The sequence below is a fragment of the Felis catus genome, chromosome C1 (genome assembly GCF_018350175.1).
Source record: "Felis catus isolate Fca126 chromosome C1, F.catus_Fca126_mat1.0, whole genome shotgun sequence".
NCBI lineage: Eukaryota > Metazoa > Chordata > Mammalia > Carnivora > Felidae > Felis > Felis catus.
Window position 1 is genome coordinate 108,228,681 of NC_058375.1, and position 17,120 is coordinate 108,245,800.

The 17,120-nt window shown below is 36.7% G+C and overlaps 1 protein-coding gene and 1 pseudogene across 5 annotated transcripts in view; both read left to right on the forward strand.

Moving 5' to 3' along the window:
- Nucleotides 1-17,120, forward strand: part of ARHGEF4 (Rho guanine nucleotide exchange factor 4) — a 269,255-nt gene that overhangs the window by 23,978 nt on the left and 228,157 nt on the right. The window lies entirely within an intron of this gene.
- Nucleotides 3,921-4,016, forward strand: LOC111562115 (annotated as a pseudogene).

A 17,120-nucleotide genomic window follows, 5' to 3' on the forward strand; every position in this document is an offset into this window, starting at 1 on the left:
AACTGAGGGGGAGGGAACTATTTGAGTGCTACTTACGTGTGCGGTGTCTAAATACAGGTTGTCATTTGGGGCACCTGGATAGCTGAGTCTTAAGCGATCAACTTCAGTTCAGGTCATGATCTCGTGGTCCATGGGTTTGAGCCCCATGTCAGGCTCTGTGCTGACAGCTCGGAGCCTGGAGCCTGCTTCAGATTCGGTGACTCCCTCTCTTTCTGCTCCTCTCCCACTTGTTCTCTGTCTCTGTCTCTCAAAAATGAATAAATGTTAAAAAATTTTTAAAAATGCAGGTTGTCATTTAATTGTCAGCTTTCCTAGGACAAGTGCTGTCAGCCTTACTTTGTAAATAAGGAACAGAGATTCTGAGGAGGAAGTACCAGGTCCTAGGTAACACTGTAGTAAGCATTAGGATAGGGGTGGGGGTTTCCTAGAAGCAGGTCTGCAGCCATGGAATGTCAAAGGAAGAGCAACTCCAAAGACATTACCATATAATAGTCACTTCAGTTTACTGACAGAAGACCTTGGTTCATAAAGAGGCCCAAGGGACCCAGCCTGCCGGATGAGAGAGCTGTGGTGTGGGTCAGCTGTCTGAGCTCTACACTGGCCTTGGACAAGGGACTTTTCTAAACCTCAGCTTCCTATACTCAGAGCTTTGAAATCCCCACTAATGTGCATACTTTGAGAAGTCTTTACGAAAAAACTCAATTTAACCTTAAGGCATTTTCCATAATTACCTAATTGTCAATCTCATCATTTGTTTTCCAAATCCTATGGACCCTGCCTCAGGATATGCTTCATGCCAGCAATCTGGGAAACTCAGGTCTACTCCCCCAGATCCTGGGAAGACCCTCCAACTTCTTGTTAGAAATCAAAGAAGTTGGGACCACCTGGATGACTCAGTTGGTTAAGCATCCGACTTCGACTCAGATCATGATCTTGCAGTCCATGAGTTTGAGCCCCACATCGGGCTCTGTGCTGACATCTCAGAACCTGGAACCTGCTTTAAATTCTGTGTCTCCCTCTCTCTCTTCCCCCTCCCCCCACTCATGCTCTGTCTCTCTTTGTCTCTCAAAAACTAATAAACTTAAAAAAAAATCAAACAACTTGACTCACTCCCTTACAGTTCTCCCACCACTGGAGCAAGAAAAAGGGAGAGACCTTATCTCCCTGGCTTTGATGTTAATTCTTCCTTCACAATCCACAAAACATGTTGGGCATAGCAACTGGTGAAATGTGGTTTCAGATCTTGGTGCATCACCTGTCAGCTGTTCACCTTAGGTGAGTACTTAACCTGGCAGAGCACAAACTGCATATCTGTAAAATTGAGCGATGGTGCCTTGCAAGGCTGCTCTGCTCTGCTAGGCAGTGCACCTAGCGGGAAGGGAACTGCTATTCTTTTCTCTGGAGGGAATAGGCTTAGCTTTCTAAAAATGACTTCAAGCTTATTTCAAGTTGTTTACCTTGTTGGTAAGGGTTAATGGGTCTTTCTTTGCTGATTATCAAAATGCAGAGCCTAGGCTTCAGGGAGAAACTGGGGCGGGTATGTGGAGAAATGCCAGCCTTGTACCAGGCACACCCCAGTTTGTAAGCCTTGCTTTCAAAGACTTCTGCAGTCTAGAACTTGCCCTAGAAGCTAAAAATGGTTTCGTACTAAAACTAGGAGTGTGTGATTGACAGCAGATGAAATTTTGAAATTGAGATTGTCTTAGGAAACCTGGCACTATTGACCTCTGTACCCACAAGCTCCTCTGTCCTAAAGCAAAACCCCTCTTGTTCCCCCACCCAAGCCTCTTGTCAGCAGAAATTACTCCAGAGTTTGGCTCCTCCTATTTCCCAGCTTTCCTCTTTGAGCTACTTTGAGCTGAATTATACCAATTGTGTGTCCCTTCCCCATGACCACTGGGTACAGTTGCAGTCTTACTGCTGGAAAACTCTTTTGTCTAATGTTTGCAAAGTTCTTAAAGGGGTTTCTAAAGGAGTCACTGAGAAAGGAGACTGTCTTTCTGCCAGTTCCTTACAAGAGGGAAGAATTTCCCTGTTGTTTTGGGATTATGGGTTACAAGAAGATACAAAGGAGTAGAGGAGGAAGAATGGGCTGGGATATCAGTGCCATATGTGTAAAATGGGAGCACCAGTACCTCACAGGGCCATGGTGCAATTTGATGGGATGGGGTCAGGCCTTCATGGTAGCCCACCTTCAAAGAGCAGGGGCCACCTCTGTTAGGCTGCCCAGGAGCACCTCCTGGCCTGCAGCTGTGCAACAAATGTTGCTGGTACCATGTCCATATACTCACCCATTGCCACTCATCCACACACTCAGTGTTAGCTTGTAGAACATGCTTTTAAAGGCTCCAAAGACTGCAAAGCTCCAAGTCTGACAACTAATACAGGGCTAACTGTGGACACTAATTTTCTTTTATTGCCTTTCTTAATCTTCAGAGGGATGGGCACACACAGGCTTGGAGCCAATCTGCCTGGGTTTAAATCCTGACTCACCACTTCCTAGCTTATGTGACCACGACCTAGTTACTTGATTTCTCTCTCTGTGCCCCATTTTCATCTTCTGTAAAATGAGGATATAGTACCTACCTCATATGGCCGTCATGAGACTCGTGTAAGGTATAGGTTCAATAAATATTATTGTCATTTCTCTAATTTTATGAAAGAAGAAAAGAAGACTCAGAGATTGACACTATTACCATAGCTACTCGTGGCAGAACTAACTAGGACATGTGTCTGATTCAGTTATAGTCCTCCCTAGTATGCCAGCTCTTTCATTGTCAAAGAAATGAATCCCAACTGGTAGGAGATCAAAAACCATATAGAGTAACACTGGGAAGTGTGTGTGTGACAGCAGGTGGGTAAGAGTGCTCTGGGGGTGCAATTTGGTTCAGCGGTACACAGCCTTGGATTTCCAGGAAATAACTCCCAGGTTCCCTGGGTAACCTGCATTGATCAAGGCCCTTTGCAATGAAATGACAACTATTTTGGGTTCCTTACTGCCCCCTGGTGGTAACAGATCACATGGGGCTCTTTCCCTAACAGATGAAAGCAGGAGGCTATTTTGAAATTGGCTTTCCAGATTAATGAAGAATTTTGAACTTTTTGTTTCTCTGTTTTAGCCTTCCTGGCACCTTTGGCCCAACAGCATAAATTAGTTCCTGTTTTTTTCCATTTATGAATTAATGAATAGCTTACTAACTGTTTGACCCCAGCAAGCTACCAGCCTTTTAGGGATCTCCCCATCTGTAAAACCAGCATCTCAGTCTCACTCAGACACCCCATGATCAATTCCATTCTGTTCGTTTTTATTTTCAGCAAACCACAAGGTGGCAGTACAAGAGTGGGTTCCCCTGTTTTCTCCCCAAGTGGTGGGAGAAAGAGGAATTGTTGTGCATGCAGCATAGAGCTAAAAGTTAGTCTTCTACCCCAGGTCATGGCTACCCAGGACATGGTTAGGCTCAACACTCAGGCATGAGTCCTCGGTGTAATTTGCCTCTGTCTGTGTGTGCCTTCTCTTTCTTTTATGGCAAATAGAGACAAAATTTGCTCAAACTTCCTTAAAGGGCACCCTGAGGATTCACAGTAGCTAGTGAGTAGGGATAAGATTTTTTAAATAATTAAGTTACATTTGGGGAGGGGGAAAGTTATTATGGATTCACATACAAGTTATAAGAAATAATACAGAGGGCTTCCATGTACTTTTCACCCAATTTCTCCCAATGACAGCATCTTGTAAAACTAAAGCACAATATCACAACCAGGGTGTTGACATTGATACCATCAAGACATGTAGTACTTCCATTACTACAGGGATCTCTCCTGTTGCTTTTTTTATAGCCACACCATGCCCCCTCTTTAACCAATGACAGCTACTAATCTGTTCTCCATCTCTATAATTTTGTCATTTCAAGAATATTATAGTGCTCATTTCGGCAGCACATATACTAAAATTGGAATGATCAGAGATTAGCATGTGCAAAAATGATACATAAATTCCCGAAGTGCTCCATATTTTTTAAAAAAGAATATTATATATGTTGCCATTTGTAACAACATGGATGGAGCTAGAGAGTATTATGCCAAGTGAAATAAGTCAGTAAAACAAAGGCAAATATCATATGATTTCATTCATATGTGGAATTTAAGAAACAAAAGCAAAGAGAAAGGGGGGGGGGCAAACCAAGAAACAGACTGTTAACTATAGAGGACAGACTGATGGTTACCAGAGGGGAGTTGGGGGGGGGGGATGTGTTAAATAGGAGATGGGGATTAAGGAGTGCACTCATGATAACCACTAGGGGTTGTAAGGAAGTGTTGAATCACTCACTATATTGTATACCTGAAACTAATATTACACTGTATGTTAATTAACTGGAATTTAAATAAAAACTTAAAAAATTAAAGAATATTATATAAATAGATTCATACAGTATGTAACACTTAGGTTTGGATTTTTTTCTCTTAGCATAATTCTCTGCAGATTCATCCAAGCTGTGTGTATACAAATGGCTGTTGTTCCATTGGATGGATGTACCAGTTTGTGTAACTATTTACTTGCTCAAGGACATCTGGGCCATTTCTAGTTTTGATCTATTATGAATATTAAGCTATTTTGAATTTGAGCTATTATGAATAAAGTTGCTATGGGCATGCATTACAGGTTTTTGTATAAAGGTAAGTTTTACTTTCTCTGGGATAAAGGCCCAGAAGTGCAATTGCTGGATTGTATGGTAGTTTGTGTTTTTTGATGAATGGTTCCATTTCCTCTAAGTTGTCAAATTTATATATATAGAATTATTTGTAGTATTCTTATCCTTTTGATACTGGCAAGGTCTCCTGTTTCATTTCTGATATCAGTAATTTGTACCTTCTTTTTTCTTTGTCAGTCTGGCTAGAGCTTGGTCAATTTTACTGACTTTTTAAAGGACTAGCTCTTTCACTTTATTGATTTTTCTCTATTGTTTTTGTTTTCCACGTCATTGATTTCTGCTGTTTATTATTTATTTCCTTCTATCTTAGACTTATTATTATTATATTTATTATATTTATATATATTATTTATATTTATATTATTATTATTATTTATTTCCTTCTGTTTTACACTTATTTTGCTCTTCTTGAACTAAGTTCTTGAGATGGAATTTAGGTTATAGATTGAGACTTATTTTTTCCCTAATGTGTGCATTTAGTGCTATAAATTTCCCTCTGAGCATGGCTTTAGCTGTGTCCCACCATTTTCTATATGTTGCATTTTCATTTTCATTTAGTTATTTTTTTTACATCTTCCTTGAAACTTATTCTTTGACCATGGACTATTTAGACATGTGTTCATTTGTTTCTAAGTCTTTGGATTGTTGTGTTCTTTCTATTACTGATGTCTGGTTTGATTTTGTTATGGTCAGACAACATATTCTATATGATTTCAGTTTTTTTTTAATGTACTGAGGTTTGTTCTATAGCCAGAATGTGATCTAACTTGATGTATGTTTTGTACACTCTAGAAAAGAACTGCTGTTGTTGGGAAAAGTATTCTGTAAATTTTTATCAGATTCTACTGATTGATGGCATTGTAGAGCTTTTTGCTATCCTTGCTGATTTTCCATCTAGTTGTTCTATCAGTTGTTGACAGAGGGTTGAACTTTTCTACTATATTGCATATCTGTATATTTCTTCCTTCAGTTGTGTCAGTATTTGCTTCACATATTGTTCATTTGTGCATATACATTTAGGACTGCTATGTCTTCTTTTGGGATTGGCTCTTTAATCATTATGTAATGTCTCTTTCTGTCTCTGGTCATTTTCTTTTTTCTGAAGTCTAGTTTTTTTTGTTATAAAATAGTCTTTCTTGCTTTCTTCTTACCAGTGTTTGCATGATGTATCTTTTTCCATTTGTCTGTTTTCAACCTATCTTACAGGTGTATTTGGAGAAAATTTCTTGCAGACAGGAGGCATATGTATCATGCTTTTTAATCCACTCTGTCAATCTCTGTCTTTTTATTTCTATAATTAGATGATTTACATTTAATGTAAATATTGATATAGTAGGGGTAAGTCTTCCATCATTAAATTTTTTTCTGTTTGTCCTCCCCCTTTTCTCTATTTTCTTTTTCCACTCTTTCTATGAGTTACTTGGGCATTTGGGGGTTTAATTTTTTATATACTTAATCTTTTTTAGCAATTTTAGGTTTATATAAAAACTGAACAGAAAGTACAGAGAGCTCACATATTTTTTCTTACCATCACTCACTGATTGTTTCTCTAGTTATTAACATCTTGAATTGATGTGGTACATTTGTTACATTGATGCACCGATAGTAACACATTATTATTAACTAAATTCTATATGTAATTAGGCTTCACTCCATGTGTTGTACAGTTTTGGGGCATTTTGAAACTTGCATAATATCGTCTACTCACTATTACAATATTATACAACATAGTTTCACTGCCTGAAAAATCCCCTGTGCTCCACTTCTCTCCTACAACTGCTAACAACTACTGATCTTTTCATGTCTCTATAGCTTTGCTTTTTCCAGAATATCCCATAGTTGGAATCCTTTTATAACTGGCTTCTTTCACTTAGCAATATACATTTTTGTTTCCTCCATATCTTTTGTGACTTGATAGCTCATATCTTTTTATCACTGAATAATATTCCTTTATCTTGATAAACTACATATGGTTTATCCATCTACCAGTTGTATAACATCTTGGCTTTCAGGTTTGGGAAATTTTGAATAAAGCCCCTTATAAACATTCATCTGCAGCTTTTTTTGGATATAACTTTTCAGATCGTTTGGATAAATACCACTGAGTGTAATTACCAGATTGTAAGATAAGAGTCTGTTTAGTTTTGCAGGAAACTGCCAAACTGTCTTCCAAAAGTAGCTGTACTATTTTGCGTCCCATTCAGGAATGAATGAGAGTTCATTTTTCCACATCCTTGTCAACATTGGTGTTGTCAGTGTTTTGGATTTTAGCCATTCTGATAGATGTGTAGTGATATCTCATAGTTGTCATAAGTTGCAACTCTCTAATGACATATGTTGAGCATCTTTTCATCACTTATCATCTGTATATCTTCTTGGTGAGGTATCCTTCGATCTTTGTCCTACTTTTTAATCAGATTATTTGTTTTCTTATTGTTGATATCTCAGTGCTTTTTGTATATTTTGAATTTTAAGTCCTTTACCAAGTATGTGTTTTGCAAATATTTTCTACCAGTCTATGGCTTGCTGTCTTATTCTCTTAATAGTGTTTTTTACAGAGCAGAAGTTTTTCAATTTAATGAAATCCAGCTCATCAGTTTCTTCTTTCCTTGATTGTGCTTTAAGTGTCATACCTAAAAACTCATTGCCAAACCCAGGGTGACCTAGATTTTCTCCTATGTTATCTTGTAGAAGTTTTATAATTTTGTATTTTACACTTGAGTCTATGACCCATTTTTAGTTTTTTTTTTTTTGTCAAAGATGGGAGGCCAGTGTCTAGATTAATTTTTTGTGTGTATGAATGTCCAGTTATTCTAGAACTATTTCTACAACTATAGTCTATGGTGTTGACTTTTGCTCCTTTGTCAAAGATCAGGTGACTATATTTATGTGCATTTATTTCTAAGCTGTCTATTCTGTTCCATTGACTGATCTATTTCTTTCTTTTTTTTTTTAACAAATACCACACTGTTTTAATTATTGTAGCTTTGAAGTAAATTAATACCGTAGATAAATACCTTAACTATATGGTCTTGAAAAGTAGCTATAATTTGAATAATAGCTATATGGTCTTAAAGTCGGGTAGTTTTGGGTCTCTGAATTTTTTCCTCTTTAATATTGTGCTGGCTAATCCAGGTCTTTTGTCTTTCCATATGAACTTTAGACCCAGTTTATATACCTTTCCACATAAACTTTAGAATCAGAAACAATTTAGAATCAGAACACAAAGTAGCCTACTGGGATTTTTATTGGAATGGCATAGCATATATATATAAAGTTGGGAAGAACTTAATCTTAACAATACTGAGTTTTCTTTTTTTTTTTCTTTTTTTTAACGTTTATTTACTTTTGAGACAGAGACAGACAGAGCATGAATGGGGGAGGGTCAGAGAGAGGGAGACACAGAATCTGAAACAGGCTCCAGGCTCTGAGCTGTCAGCACAGAGCCCGACGCGGGGCTCGAACTCACTGACCGCGAGATCATGACCTGAGCTGAAGTCAGCTGCTCAACCGACCGAGCCACCCAGGTGCCCCAACAATACTGAGTTTTCATATTCATGAATATGGACTATCTTTTCATTTATTTAGCTTTTCTTTGATTTCTTTTATCAGAGCATTGTAGTTTTCCTCATTTAGATCTTGTACCTATTTTGTTAGATTTATACCTAAATTACATATAAATTTAGATAATTAATTAGGTACTAATGTAAGTGGTGTTCCTATTTTTTTTTTTTTAATTTTAGAGAGTAAGAGTGTGTGTGTGAGTGGGGGAGAGGGGCAGAAGGAGATAGAGAATCTCAAGCAGGCTCCATGTTCAGCAGGGAACCTGATGCAGGGCCCCATCCCATGACCAAAATCAAGAATCAGATGCTCAACCGACTGAGCCACCCAAGGAGCCCCTGGTGGTTGTATTTTTAATAAAAATGCCAATTGCTTATTGCTGGTATATAGGAAAGCAATTGATGTTTACATATTACTTTGTATCCTGAAACTTGATATAATCGTTTATTAGGTCTAGGAGATGATGATGATGATGATGATGATGATGATGATGATGATGATGCTATTGATTACTGATTCTTTGGGATTTTTCTGTATACACAATTACATCATCTGTTGGCAAAGACAGTTTTATTTCTCCCTTCCCAGTGTGCATACATTTATTTCCTTTTCTCGTCTTATTGCATTAACTAGGACCTCTAGTACAATGTTGAATAGAAATGGTGAGAAGGAACATCCATGGCATTCCAATTCCTTAGCAGGGAAGCATTGTCTCTATGATGTTAGCTGTAGGTTTTTACATGTTCTTTATCAAGTTGAGGAAGATCTCCTATAATCCCATTTTTGAGAGTTATTTTTTTACCACGAATTGTATTAGATTTTATCAAATGCTTTTTCTTAATCATTAATATGGTCTAATTATCTTTTTTCTTTAGTCTTTTTATATAATGGATTGCATTTAGAATATTGAACCAGCCATGCATAACTAGATCTCACTTGGTGTGTCAATTACTAATAGAGGGGTGTTGAAATCTCCAACTGTATAATAATGGATTTTTCTCTTTCTCCTTGTCCTTCTATCAGTTTTCGCCTCAGACATTTTTATTCTGCTTTTAGATGCATTTAATTCTTTTAGTACATTGTTGGATTTAAGTTAATATTTTGTTGAAGATTTTTGTATCCATGTTCATGAAATATATTGGTCTATGATTTTCTTTTCTTATAATATTATTTTGTCTGGTTTTAGTATTAGGTTAAGGCTGGTATAATCTGGTCAGAACAGAAATAAACAATATAGAATCTAAAAAACCTATAGAGCAGATCAATGAAACCAAGAGTTGGTTTTTTGAAAAAATAAACAAAATTGATAAACCTCTAGCCAGGCTTCTCAAAAAGAAAAGGAAGATGACCCAAATAGATAAAATCATGAATGAAAATGGAATTATTACAACCAACCCATCAGAAATACAAGCAATTATCAGGGAATACTATGAAAAATTATATGCCAACAAACTGGACAACCTGGAAGAAATAGACAAATTCCTAAGCACCCACACACTTCCAAAACTCAAACAGGAAGAAATAGAAAACTTGAACAGACCCATAACCAGGGAAGAAATTGAATCAGTTATCAAAAATTGCCCAACAAATAAGAGTCCAGGACCAGATGGCTTCCCTGGGGAATTCTATCAGACATTTAAAGCAGAGATAATACCTGTCCTTCTCAAGCTGTTCCAAAAAATAGAAAGGGGAGGAAAACTTCTAGGCTCATTCTATTAAGCCAGCATTACTTTTATTCCCAAACCAGACAGAGACCCAGCAAAAAAAGAGAACTACAGGCCAATATCCCTGATGAATATGGGTGCAAAAATTCTCAACAAGATACTAGCAAATCGAATTCAACAGCATATAAAAAGCATTATTCACCATGATCAAATGGGATTCATTCCTGGGCTGCAGGGCTGGTTCAACATTCGCAAATCAATCAATGTGATATATCACATTAATAAAAGAAAAGATAAGAACCATATGATCCTGTCAATCGATGCAGAAAAAGCATTTGACAAAATTCAGCATCCTTTCTTAATAAAAACCCCCGAGAAAGTTTGGATAGAAGGAACATACTTAAACATCATAAAAGCCATTTATGAAAAGCCCACAGCTAACATCATCCTCAATGGGGAAAAACTGAGAGGTTTCCCCCTGAGATCAGGAATACGACAGGGATGTCCTCTCTCACCACTGTTGTTTCACATAGTGTTGGAAGTGCTAGCATCAGCAATCAGACAACAAAAGGAAATCAAAGGCATCAAAATTGGCAAAGATGAAGTCAAGCTTTCACTTTTTGCAGATGACATGATATTATACATGGAAAACCCGATAGACTCTACCAAAAGTCTGCTAGAACTGATACATGAATTCAGCAGTTGCAGGATACAAAATTAATGTACAGAAATCAGTTGCATTCTTATACACTAATAACGAAGCAACAGAAAGACAATAAAGAAACTGATCCCATTCACAATTGCACCAAGAATCATAAAATACCTAGGAATAAACCTAACCAAAGATGTAAAAGCATACAGATGTATGCTGAAAACTATAGAAAGCTTATGAAGGAAACTGAAGAAGATACAAAGAAATGGAACAACATTCTGTGCTCATGGATTGGAAGAATAAATATTGTTAAAATGTCAATATTACCCAAAGCAATCTACACATTCAATGCAATCCCAATCAAAATTGCACCAGCATTCTTCTCAAAGCTGGAACAAGGCTGGTATAATCTAATAAACTAGGAAGTATTCTCTCTGCTTCTATTTTATGGAAGAGATTGTAGAGAATTATTTCATAACTGTTTGGTATTGTTTTAATTTCTTTAATAAATATAAATCTGTTCAGGTTATTCATTCTTTTTCACCCTGTTTGATAGTGTTTTGTGATGCACAAAAGGTTTAAGTTTTGTTGGAAGTTCAACTTATTTTTTCTTTTGTTACCTGTGTGTTAGTGTCACATCTAAGAAATTATTGCCAAATCCATTGTCATGCAGCTTTCCTCCTATGTTTTCTTCTAAAAGTTTTATAGTTTTTTAGCTCCTACACTTAGGCCTTTGAGCCATTTTGAGTAATTTTGTAAGGTGGATATCCAGTTTCCCGAAACCCTTCATTGAAAAGACTCCTTTCTTGGCACCTTTGTCAAAAATCATTTGATCATTTATGTAAGAGTTTATCTCTGGGCTCCCATTTCTGTTTCATTGTTGTATATGTCTGTCTTTATGCCAGAACTATACTGTTGCTTACTGTAGCTTTGTAGTAAGTTTTGAAATCAGGAAGTATGAGACCTCCAACTTTGTTCTTTTTTCTCCAAGATTATTTTGGCTATTTGGAATCCCTTGGTATTTCATAGGAATTTTAGGATATGTTTTTGTATTTCTTCAAAAAGAAGTCATTGGATTTTGATAGGAATTGCATTGAATCTGAAAATCGTTTTAGGCAGTATTGTCATCTTAGCAATATTAAGTCTTCTAGTCTGTGAACATGGGATGTCATTTATTGGCATCTTCTTTAATTTCTTTCAGCAATGTTACATAGTTTTCAGTCTTTCACCCCCTTGGTCAAATTATTCCTGCTGTTGTAAATAGAATTGTTTCCTTAGTTTCATTTTGGATTTTTCATTATTAGTGCATAGAAATGCAACTGAATTTTGTGTGGTAATTTTGTGTCCCACAAAATTGGTTTATTTTTTGCTGAATTGCTTGTTTATTAGCTTTACCAGTTTGTGTGTGTGTGTGTGTGTGTGTGTGTGTGTGTGTGCGCGCGCGCATGGGTGTTTGGAATACAAGGTCATGTCATGTGCAAACAAAGATAATTTTATTTCTCCCTTCTCAATATTAATGCCTTCTATTTTTTCTTCTTGTCTATTTGCTCTTGTGAGGACTTCCAGTACTATGTTGAATGGAAGTGGAGAAAGTGCAATCCAGATTTTGTTCTTATCTTGGGGGAAATACTTGTAATCTTTGACCACCGAGTATGATGTTAGGTGTGGAATTTCCATACCATATTGAGGAAGTTTCCTTCTAGTCCTGGTTTACTGAGTTTGTTCTATTTTTAGTGAAGAAAGGGTGTTAAATTTTGTCAAATATTTTCCTGCATTAGTTGAGATGATCGTATATTCCACCCCCACCACCCCAACCCCCGCCTTCATTCTAGTAATTGATTTTACTGAATCAGTTTTCCTATGTTGAACCATTATCACATTCTGGAGATAAATCTCATTTGGTCATGATACATAATCCTTTTAATATGCTGCTGAATTCAGTTGGCTAATATTTTATTGAAGGTTTCTACAACAATATTTATGAGAAACATTGGTTGGTAGTTTTCTTGTATTGTCTGTCTGGTTTGGGTGTCAAGGTATTACTGGCTTCATAGAATGAGTTAGGAAGTGTTTCTTCCTCTGCAGTATTTTGAAAAGTTTGAAAATAATTTGTGTTAATCCTTTAAATGTTTGGTACTATTTAACAGTAAAGTCATTTGGCTCTAGGCTTTTTCTTTTCTTTTTTTCTTTTTTTCGGGGTGGGGGCTAGGGGGATTTTTGGCCACTGTTTTAATCTATTTACAAGTTATAGGTCTATTCAGATTTGTTATCTCTTCATGATTCAGTTTTGGTGTATTGTGTGTTTCTAGGAATTTGTCCACTTCATTTAGGTTAGCCAATGTGTTGGTATATAAATGTTCATAGCATTATTATTCCTGTAACATCAGTAGTATTGTCCTTTTTTTATATCTGATTTTAATAATGTGAGTTTTCTTTCCTCTGCCAGTTTTAGGTTTAATTTGCTTTTCTTTTTCTTAAGGCATAAGCTTAGGTTATTGATTTAAGACCTTCTTTTATCCATGTGTGCATTTATAGCTGTAAATTCCTTTCTTACCATTGCTTTCACTATATCTCATAGATTTTGGTGTTTTGTGTTTTCACTTTCATTTGTCTCAATGTACGGATCTTCCTCAACTTATAGTAGAGTTATATCCCAGTAAACACATTGTAAGTTGAAAGTATCATAATTCAAATGGGAGAAGATATTTGTAAGTCACATATTTTATAAAAGATTAGTATCCAAAATATGTAAAGAAGTTATAAAATTCAACTACAAAAAAAGCAAATAATCCATTTGAAAAATGGGCAGAGGACATGAACAGACATTTTTCCAAAGGAGACATACAGATGGCCAACAGACACAGGAAAAGATGCTAAACATCACTTATCATCAGGGAAATACAAATCAAAACTACAGTGATATTTCACCTCACATCTGTTAGAATGGCTAAAATCAACAACACAAGAAACAGCAGGTGTTGGTGAGGATGTGGAGAATGGAGAACCCTCTTGTACTGTTGGTGGGGATGCAAACTGGTGCAGCCACTGTGGAAAACAGTAGGGGGTGTTCTTCAAAAAGTTAAAAATAGAACTACCTTGTGATCTAGGAATCATACTACTGGGTGTTTACCTAAAGGTTCCAAGAACACTAATCTAAAGGGATACATACACCTTACATTTATGGCACTATTATAGCCAAGATATGGAAGCAACCCAAGTGTCCATCGATTGTTGAATGGATAAAAATGGTGTGGTGTATGTATGTGTGTATGTATATGTATATGTATATGTATATGTATATGTATATGTATATGTATATATATTATCTATAAATATATCTCGATATATCTACATAGAGATAGATGTAATATTATTCAACTATAAAAAAGAATGAAATATTGCCATTTGCAGCAATATGATGGAGCTAGAGAGTGTAATGCTAAGTGAAATAAGTCAGAGAAAGACAAATACCATATGATTTCACTCACATGTGGAATTTGAGAAAGAAAACAAGCAAAGGGAAAAGAATAAGAAGGAGAGAGAGACAAATCAAGAAATAAACAATTATAGAGAACAGTTATTGGTTACCAGAGGGGAGGGTGGTGGGGGAATGGGTTAAATAGGTGATGGGGATTAAGGAGTGCACTTGTTGTAATGACCACAGGGTGATGTATGGAAGTGTTGAATTGTACACCTGAAACTAATATAACATTATGTTAACTAACTGGAATTAAAATAAGAACTTTTAAAAAATAAAAAAGTAAAAGTATCATAATTCAAAAATGCATTTAATACACCTAACCTTCTGAATATCATATTTAAGCCATAATAGTCTAGCCTACTTTAACCATGCTCAGAAAACTTACATTAGTGTACATTTAGGCAAAATCGTCTGACACAAAGCCCTTTTTATAATAAAGTGTCAAATATCTCATATAATTTATTGACTAATGTACTAAAAATGAAAAACAGAATGGTTGTAAATGTATTTCCATTACCCTCATGATCACATGGCTGCCACTCCCCAGCATCATAAGAGTATTAATAGTATCACATATCATTAGCTCAGGAAAAGATCAAAATTCAAATTTAAAGTAGGATTTCTACGGAATGCATATCACTTTTGCACCAATGTATATCTGAAATATCGTAAGTTGAACCATCATAAGTAAAGACTATCTGTATCTTCTAATTTCCCTTTTGATTTCTTCTTCCATCCTTTGGTTGTTTAAGAATGTGTGGTTTAATTCCCTGTATTTGTATTTTTTTTCTGTTATTGATTTTTATCCACTGTGATAGCTAAAAATATTTTTTTATGACTGCAGTCTTTTAAAATTTATTGAGACTCATTTTGTGTCCTAACATATGGTTTGTCTTGGAGAATGTTCTATGTGAATTTGAGATAATGTGTATTATGCTGTTCTTGGGTGTTTAGTATATTTCTGTTAGATCTAATTGGCTTATGGTTTTGTTCAAGTCCTATATTTCCTTATTGATCTTCCATTGTCTGTTCTACCATATTAAAAGTGATGTTTGGAAGTCTTAATTATTAATGTAGAGATGTCTGTTTCTCCCTTCAATTCTGTAATGTTTGCTTTATATATTTTGGGCTCTGATGTTTGATGCTTATATATTAAAATTGTTATATCTTCTTGGTGGGTTGATCCTTTTATCAATCTGTAATGTTTTTGTAATAGTTTTTGACTTAAAGTCTATTTTACCTGAATTAGTAGAGCCACCTTAGCTCTCTTTTGGTTAGTATTTGCGTGGAGTATATTTTTTCATCCTTTCAATTTCACCCTATTTGTGGCTTTCAATATAAAGTGAGTCTCTTGTACATGAATAGACACTTTTCCAAAGAACACATCCAGATGGCCAACAGACACATGAAAAGATGCTCAATGTTACTCATCATCAGGGAAATACAAATCAAAACCACACTGAGATACCACCTCTCACTGGGCAGAGTGGTTAAAATTAACAACAGATGCTGGTGAGGATGTGGAGAAATGGGAACACTCTTGCCCTGTTGGTGGGAATGCAAACTGGTGCAGCCACTGTGGAAAACAATGTGGAGGTTCCTCAAAAAATTAAAAATAGAACTACCATACACCCCAGCAATAGAACTACTAGGAATTTATCAAAAGGATACAGGAATGCTGATTCATAGGGGCACATGTACCCCAATGTTTATAGCAGCACTTTCAACAATAGCCAAATTATGGAAAGAGCCTAAATGTCCATCAACTGATGAATGGATAAAGAAGATGTGGTTATATATACAATAGAATACTAGTTGGCAATAAGAAAGAATTAAATCATGATATTTGCAGCAATGTCGATGGAACTAGAAGGTATTATGCTGAGTGAAATAAGTCCAAAACGTACCAAGGAAAGGTACATGTTCTACCAGTAGGAGACAACACAGTATAGCAGTCAAGAACACAGGCTTTAATGATATGAACAGCTCAGCGTCACTACATAGCTGTGCAGAATTAGACAAATTGCTTACTTGCTCCAACTCTCACTTTCCTCCTTTGAGAAATGAGTTCTGAAGGTGAAATAAGATAGTATTTGTAAAGCACTATACACAGAGCTTGACACACAAAGAACTATCCAGAAGAATATTGAAATTGCCAAGAATTAGGACAAGATTTTTGTCGGAGACAGTTGACAGTGAAGTAGAAACCGAAATCTTGAAGGGATGAGGGTTTGTGATCCAGCGGTCAGTATATGGTTGTAGTCAGAGTAGTCATGGACAGCACAGTCCATACATATGATATTCAAGGTTAGGTGACTTAAGACATTGAGCTACTGCGTTTTCAGGTTTGGAGTTCATCAACTAAGAGACTACAGTTGTGCGCAAGCTATCTTTGGAAGGCCTCCTCTTCCCCAGGGTTTTTGCTGTAGTGAATGCTACAGAGGCGAGTGTGGGCCAAAGTCGATATATTTGGAAGGTGGCCCTTGAGTGTGGGGAGGCTGGAGATAAGGAGGAAACAGTGATGCAGAGTGTATGTGGTGAAGGTTTGCATGGGAAGCATCTGCTTGGAGCAGGTGTGCTGTCAGAGCAACTTGGGCCTGGGCCGAGATGCCTGGCTGGCTCAGTCAGTTAAGCATCTGACTCTTGATTTCAGCTCAGGTCATGATCTTGTGCTTCATGAGTTCAAGCCCCATATCAGGCTCTGCTCTCTCTCTCTCTCTCTCTCTCTCTCTGCCCCTCCCCCACTCATGTGCACTTGCTCTCGCGCTCTCTCTTTCTCTCTCAAAATAAATAAATAAACTTAAAAAAAAGAGAGAGAGAGAGCTACCTGGGTCAAAAGGGGGGGGGGGGGGTTGAGGCCAAGGCTGAGCTGGCTGGTCAAAGAAAGTATGCCCTTCTCTGGTCTAACTGGGTGGCTGGTACATAGGCAGGATTCATGGGAGTCACCAGTGACTGGGGTGCAGACTTGAAGATAGCTTTGTATAGAGAATGGCCAGAGAGAAGGAGAGTTCACTGCCCAGAACAGAGAGGAGATCATTCATGATAGAATGGAC